Source organism: Falco naumanni, chromosome W (genome assembly GCF_017639655.2).
Source record: "Falco naumanni isolate bFalNau1 chromosome W, bFalNau1.pat, whole genome shotgun sequence".
In the NCBI taxonomy this organism is placed as follows: domain Eukaryota; kingdom Metazoa; phylum Chordata; class Aves; order Falconiformes; family Falconidae; genus Falco; species Falco naumanni.
Window position 1 is genome coordinate 6,239,579 of NC_054079.1, and position 8,295 is coordinate 6,247,873.

The window sequence follows — 8,295 nt, forward strand, 5'->3', positions numbered from 1 at the left end:
TACATTCTTGTTCAACACTCTCCTCTTAACTCCCAAAGTGATCTTTTACATGACTATTATGATAGCACAAATGCTTTCACATGTCCTAGCTTCAGCCGGGATAGAGTTAATTTTCTTCTTAGCAGTTAGTACAGTGCTGTGTTTTGGATTTGCTGTGAGAACAATGTTGATAGGACACTGATGTTTTCAGTTGTTGCTGGGTGACGTTTATACTAAATCAAGGACTTTCCAGTTCCTTGGGCCCTGCCAGCCAGAGGGCTGGAGGGGCACGGGAAACTGGGAGGGGACACAGCCAGGACAGGTGACCCAAACTAGCCAAAGAGGTATTCCATAACAGGACTGAGTCCTATGAGAAGAAGGAAGGGGGGGAGACATCTGGCATTATGGCGCTTGTCTTCCCGAGTAACTGTTACGCGTGATGGAGCCCTGCTTTCCTGGGGATGGCTGAACACCTGCTTGCCAATGGGAAGTAGTGAATGAATTCTTTGTTTTGCTTTGCTTGCGCAGCTTTTGCTTTCCCTGTTAAACTGTCTTAATCTCAACCCATGAATTTTCTCACTTTTACCCTTCCGATTCTCTCTCCCATCCCATTGTGGGGGGAGTGAGTGAGCAGCTGCATGGTGCTTAGTTGCTGGATGGGGTTAAACCACAACAATTACTCTTTCATCTACACCCCCCTCAAAACAAAGCTGAAGTCTCACCCTGACATAGATGGTGCCAAAACAGAAGGGGCTGAGTTCAGCCCTGATTTAACCTCACTGACTACTGTGGAGTTAAAACCAGGGAGATGTTTAGTCCTTTACCCAGAAGAGAAATACACTCTCCGTACTCCTCCTCCCTCACCAAAGTCCCAGCCAAGCACATTAAACCACAGAAGGGACACACACCCACTCATTAACTGTCTGGGGCTACTGCAGAGCACCAAGGCAATAATTTCTATGATACAATCAGAAATTCTACTACAAAGGAAAAAATCCCCACCACGCTCAAACTTTCAACTTCAAACAGCAACTCAGCTGCTTCTCGAGCACAGTGTGAGTGCTCAATTTTGTCCATCTGTTCAAATTGTGTACCTAATACAAATCATAGGATCTGCTACTAGCACATGTAAAGATCACAGCCAACAGCTATTCACTCTCAACTGTTATTTTCCTCTTTGCCACCTTTTAAAGGGGAAGAGTACTTTACAGCACAAATTTGGATCAGATTTAGAACAGGAAGCCACAGCCCAGTACAAGGAGCTTCTGTGAGAACAGATCACAAACTGCATGTTCAGGGAAGAGAAGGAAAAGGCTGGGGTCAGGGTGGTGGTGGTGGAGGAAATCACCAACCCACCTCACAGCTGCATTGAGGAGCTGTAATGAACACCACCATTACGGATCAGATAGGTTAGCCACAGCTATAAGGAGATATGAGCGTTGGAAGAGAAAACACAACCTTACTGACACCACTTCGGGGCCTGAGTATACATTCCCATTTATAGTGTCTTTCCATGCAAAGAACATGGAGCCAGGCTCTTTTCAGTGGTGCCCAGTGACAGGACAAGAGGCAATGGGCACAAATGGAAACACAGGAGGTTCCGTCTGAACATAAAGAAAAACGTTTTTACTGTGAGGGTGACCGAGCGCAGGAACAGGCTGCCCAGAGAGGTTGGGGAATCTCCATCATTGGAGATATTTAAGCGCCATCTGGACATGGTCCTGGGCAACTGGCTTGAGGTTGAGCAGGGGGGTTGGACCAGAGGACTTCCAGAGGTCCCTTCCAATCTCAAACATTCTGTGATTCTGTGAAGCGCAGAAACAGAAATGCATCCTTCCTGAATACAGCTGTAACTCCATTTCAGTCTCTTAGAAAGTGGTTATGTGTTGTGGTTTAACCTTGACCTGCAACCAAACACCACGCAGCCGCTCGCTCACCCCCCCTCACCCAGAGGGATGGAAAGGAGAATTGGAAAGGAATGCAAAACTCAAGGGCTGAGATAAGAACAATTTAAATAGGTAAAGCAAAAGCCGTGCATGCAAGCAAAGCAAAGCAAGGAATTCATTCACCACTTCCCATGGGCAGAAAATTAGGAATGTTATTAAATATTAAAGTTATTTCTATTTAGATTTTCCTTCCTCCTTTTTATCAGACAATGTTGTTTTTCAAGGCAGTTGCTTGTGACTAACTTGCCTGTCTGTACATTAGCCCACTGATTTCTGAATGCAGTCTTTCTGGAAAGACTGAAATGGTTAGGTTGTACAGTACACACTGAGAAAAGAGTGTAACTGGACTATGAGGAGAAAGTTATAAAAGTATAAATCGAAGAGAATACTCCTCCATGCTTTCTGCAAGGCACCGTAAGCCTCATAGTAAACATTCAAGTTAAATTAGATTATAATGTGCCCATGTTTAAATTCCATAATCTGTTGGATGGTTTATAAAATGTGTATGGTTTTATAAATGTTGTATGGTTTAGAAAAGTTTAAAACAATTACTAGTTTTTGTAATATACGCTTATATGGCAAGTATGTTAAAAGATAAATGTTTAGTCTAGAATATTTTTCATAGCACTTAATCAAGGAATTTATGTTATTTTTCTTGATTCATTAGCTTATAAAATCATTTATTATAGTGCATATTTTTTTCCCTTGGAAAGGTGGCTTATTTTCAGTCTGCCATTGCTTTTATAAGTTTGTCTCTTTTTTTCCTGCTTGGCTTCAGAAACTTTGAAGTCCATTCCAGGGAATTCCTCCCCTCCCTTATTATTTTTCACAAGGTAGATGAAAGAAAAATAAAAGCTTTCCCTTAGATTTAACTATTTTTGTTGTCCATGTCAATCCCTCCAAGTATCTTTAAAGCTCAGAGGCCCTCTGTAGCCTGAGACTCATCAGCTAATTATGACATTCACTTTCTTCTGGGTTTTAAACCTACTCTGGAATCATCCTCACATTTGGAGTACTACAAAAAGAATTCCAATGCAGTTATTTGAAAGTTAGGTTTTCTAGAAGGATTGTCAAAGAAACAGGTGAAAAAGAGAAATTTTCTCTTCCAGTGGGTATCCACAAGAAGGAAGAAAAAAAATTATATTTCAAATCACATTGATAAATTGCTACCAAAAGAAAAGTGTTGCTTGACCTGTTAACTGGTTCTGGAGATGATAAACTGACTCTTTAGAGGGTCATTGCCATTGAGCACAATGAAACAAGGAAAAATGGCTTGTCTTTGGGGATAAGAGGAGGGCTGATCTGAGGAATATATTTTATAGTCCCCATGTTGTTTTGAAATAGCCTTCCTCTTCATTTATCTAGCATATGAGAAGCTACTAATGGCTGTTTGAGATAATCTAGGTGGTGGTGCTGGCTCTGATGACTGTGGAACTGTTTGGCATGATGGGTCTAATTGGAATAAAGCCAAGTGCAGCGCCTGTGGTTATCCTGGTTGCTTCTGTTGGCATTGGTGTGGAATTCACTGTTCATATTGCTTTGGTATGTAAAACTAGAAAGCATTTTCAAAGTATTTTAAAATAAAATGGTGACTGTTATGATTCCAAATCCTTACTTAGACTCCTAAGTCAGTGACATGATTCTCAGAAGAGTATCAGCCATAAACCTTGCACACAAGTATTTGGTGTGCCATTTGGCATGTCACGGTAGAATACATCTGAATCTGATGAAATCGCTCCTAACTACTGGAGTCAGTCCCTATAGAAGATAAGGGGGAATACATAACACGTATCTTCGGAATCAATAATGCTTTTTGAAGCTTGTGAGTAAGATCATGCGGGTAAACATGCGCATCTGTGTTCTGGTGAGCCGTACAAATACAGTAGACACAAAAGCAGAACTCTTAATATTCACTATTTTAGGCTACACTCTCCCACTCATTATCTGCAGCCTCACTGTTGTTGACTGTTAGTGCTATGTAGCTGTTTATGCCTTCTTGTATGTAGATTCTGTATCTTGTGGTAAAGAAACCTTTGAAAGGAGACATTCAAAATCATATCAAGTCATTTAATCTCTCTGGACCACCAAAATTTGAATTCTTCATGTGAAAAATCTCCATCTTTTCAAAACCCATCAGCTATTAATATTGGGCTCAAATGTGCAATCTGTAGGGAAAGAGTTTTCCAATGTAATAAAGAGAAGAAAAAAAAGTTTCAATGTTTTATATAAGCATTTTCAACATTTTCAAAGTTAGGTGTCCAAATGTAGAGCGCACCTAATCATCCAGCTTAGTCAACCTGATGTACAGAAGTGCAGAGAAATAACAGTTCTCTTGCAAGGGAGCAGTTGTGGATGCTTGTTATGCAAAATTAATCCTGCTTTATTTGGTGACCAAGGCTGGAGTAAAGAGCTATTTTTCCGTGTTCACATTCGACAGTGGCAGTGCTGATCTATGCAATGTTAAGGATAAGCTTAGACAAAGGCCTGGTTTCTATTCTCTGCCAATTAAGTAATTGTGATACTAAGTCGGACTTCTTAGATATTTTCTTAGAAAATAAGGAATTTCAGAATTTAAATGTTTATATACTACAAATGAAAAGCTATCCATGTTTTAAAACATTATCCATTTACCTATTCTTAGTAGTGTTACATCTCAGAACTCTCAACATTACATACAGAAAGGTCTTTTCACGCACGCAGCATAAATAACTTTCCTATAAGACTATTGTAATGCAGGAGCGGTCTGGAAACTAGGACCATGCATGGCAATCAGTTAGCTGAGGGGAATGTGCTCGAGCTTGTAGGTCACGAACCCTGGGAGGACCAGGAGTGTGAATAGACACAACAATTAACATGATGAGGCATGTTTACAGAGCACAGGGGAGTGGGAGACGGATGGCGCCAAGGAAAGATAACACCTTGCAGTTAATTGATGGCAGTTAACCACCAATCAGGGATTGCCTAGCCTGCAAGGCTTAGCTTCAAGAACCAATTAGTTTAAAACGCGCAGCTTCTGAAAGTGTATAAACACTCGTGCTTCTGAACAATAAATTGACATTTGCTTGCATCAGGCTGCGTCCCGTCTCTTCATTCGCCGCAAATTGGTGACCCCGACGTGATGCATTTAAGGATCTAACGTGAAGGGCTCTCGAATCGGCCTATCTGAGCGACATGCAGCGAATCGACGAGAACTTTGAATGATCTGCTGAAAGGAAGGCAGGGAGCCGGCTGAAATCCCGTCCGGAGTTGAGAGGTGAGCTGTGGGAAATCCGATAAGGTGGAACCAGGGTTCGTCCCCACAGAAAGAGACGTATATGGACTCACGATAGGGTCTTCTAGTCAGGATCAGGGAGTCCGTGCCTCAGTTTCCGTCAAATGGGTGACCCCTATGGTGGTGTTCCGAAGCCTTGGAGAGAATAAGGACGGAAAACGAAAAGACAGCTCGTGGAAGAGGGGCTGCGTTCCGGAGGAGACGGCTTGCTGACTGAACTTGCATTTCCTGGACCAGGCGGACAACCTACTAAAACCCCGAGGATAACACCTGTATTCATCGAGACAGGTGAGCAGCCAAGAAACTTTAGAGACTTTGAAAAGAATGAAAGTGTGTGCATACAGCAGCCAGTTGTATGATGCTGCCGCTGTGGGGGGAACTCCGTGTCGGGAATGCATTTAGCATCTTGGTGGCTCAATTTCTGACTACTCTTTGCCAAGTGTGGACTAATTCTACTAACGGTGCTAAACCAGTGGAATGCTGCTAAATACCACCCGACAGCACGACTCTTCTCAAGACACCGTCAGCGACTGGAGATTCTGTCCACACCTCCTCGTGCCCCCAAAAGCTTCTGTCACTAGATTGCAGCGAGCTCCTCACAACACAGGACCAAGCACGGAACAGGACAACTCGGACAATGAATTTTATTGACACTGATAAACCTTTTGATCCAGGTCCTATAGATCTGGAAAAGGAGCTAGACCTTTCCCCCACCCCCTCGTCTCTCCTGATGCATTGATTGTATTTTTGGGAGGGTGAAAGGGAGTCTGAGGGATTGGTGGCAGGAATGCAAGTGGGAAACACTTCAGTGATGGGATTTGGGGAGTCGCTATGGCATGTTTAGTATTTTGTCAGACAAATCAACCTCCAGAGTGGCAGCCTGTGCAATACGAGGCTGTTAAAAGAGTTAAGCAAAGCAGTGCGGGAAGGGAGGATTCATAATACATTTGCTATGTCCCTTCTTGAAGTGATGGCAGAGCCTTATACGCTCACACTGCATGATTGGAAGTTATTGCTTTGTATGGTACTAACTGATACAGTCTATGATGTGGTTATTTGATTTTTGGTGAGCTAGTGGTAGTGGCCTTGACTGAAAACCTTAATCGGGAATTGCCTGGTTAACTATGAGGCAGTTGGCTGGAGCAATTAATTGTGCCGATTCTGTGACTCAGGCAAGGTATCCCAGGGACAACTGTTTGCAAATGAATGAGATGGGCTATTAAGGCAGTCAGGATGCGGGAGTCTTGCCACAGTCTTGCGGGGTTCCTAGAGAGTCACTAACTGTAATACGAACTTTTGGCTTTAGTAATATTTTGCAACAAGTCGAGCAAGGAGGAAGCTCAAGGGTTGCTTTTAAAACAACTAGCTGTGATAATGTCAATGAAAGAATTGTAAAATGGGCAACTTTCACAATCGCAACCACAACATTGTGTCAAATGATTGTAACTGGCAGAACTCACAGCAGACTGTAATTCTCAGGCTGAGTTCTGGAATGCAGCATAACAGATTTATTGCTTCTCTAATCTCTTCTGTAAGAATAGTACACGCTTTTAACTTGCTTAGTAAATTTAGGCTGCTAGCTTGCTAAACAAAGTAATACTACAATATTACTTTGTTTTTTCTGGGCTTATTAACAGATGTTGATTCTGTCCGTCATATGTTGCTACAGAACCGGAGTTGCTATTCGAGATTTTTATTATTAGCACAGGGACACAAGTAGTGAAGACTTTTGATAGGGATGTGTTACGTGAATCTGAGTGAGACCACTGTGAGATTAATTTACAAAAGTTATACAAAACTCAAAAGCCTTAAAACAAAGAGATGCAACAGGAGCCAGGGGCGGGATGCCTTTGGTCTCTTCTCGACGGCTGGGGAAACTTTGGGGCCATGACTCTAAAGTATTACAGGGATTTTATTATAATTACCTTTATCCACCTTATTGATGTTTGCCTTACGTCTCCCATGCTTTTTTTTTTCTGTATTCAGTGTTTAGTTGATTGTAACATAAAGCAGGTCATGGTCACCCAGCTACACACACCCTTTGCCTCCTTGCAATTAAGCAAAAATGGGGAGGATAGAGAATGTCTGAAGAGATATACAGGAGAGGAAACTGGAGAATATTTGACCTAACAAGAGATGAGAGAACAGCTAGGTATTGTGAAGGAGAGGAGGAAAGATAAACATGGTTATCTAGTGTTTAATAGGTGTCTGCATGCTTGTAGAGATATATAGCTATGTAACTGCATGAATGATTCCTGCCCTGAGCCTGGTGGAGCATACAGCTGCGGTTTGTGTCCGGGCTCAGAGATGTAAATAGGGGCTTCTCTGTTATGGTAAAAGTGTTTCTCTTTGCATAAAAAAAGAGAGGGAATGAAGGGAATGACCCAGAGGTATGTTCAGAGAAGGCATGCTATGTTTCGAACTTTTTGACTGAACCAGTTCTTGTTTGGTGTGCCCTTCTACCTATGTATAATGTTAATCCAAAAGAAGATGATATTGTTTACACTTTGAATGTCGATAATTGTCTTTCTGTAGATGGTAATGTAGTAGGAGGCTATGATGGGAAGGTGTCGCAGCGGTTCTTCTCTTATCCAGAGTAACAGCGGGGAAAGCATTAAAGAGTTAAATCACCTTGTTTGGTAGGCAGTTAAGAATGTGAGTCAAAATTTCCACTGCTTTTTGTTGTTGGTTCAAGGACATGCCTGTGAGGATTCTGATGGTATGTGCTGCGTGGATTTTAGGCGCCCCATTGCAGCAACATGTTATCAAAATCTGAGAAAATTTCAGCCTTTTTGGCATTCATTCAATCAATTGGCAGCATTGTTTTGTTTGCTGTTACCTTGGTTGCTGTCATGTTTGCAAGGGCCCTGCAGAACATGGCAAACCTGGTACTAGCTGTTCAAAAACAAAAAGGGCAATTGTAAAATGGTACGGAACAAAGACAGTGGGTTATTTTGACATTGATCAAATGTCTCAGTTGGGTTTTTTATTTCTTCTATTACTTATACCTTGTTTTTACTCGTTGGTTTCAAAGGTTCTTTTGTGCAACAGGAGGGGGAGATGCAGGAGCGGTCTGGAAACTAGACCATGCGTGGCAAT

The 8,295-nt window shown here is 42.1% G+C and overlaps 1 pseudogene; it reads left to right on the forward strand.

Moving 5' to 3' along the window:
* LOC121080672 overlaps positions 1–8,295 on the forward strand; it is a 36,688-nt pseudogene that overhangs the window by 9,795 nt on the left and 18,598 nt on the right.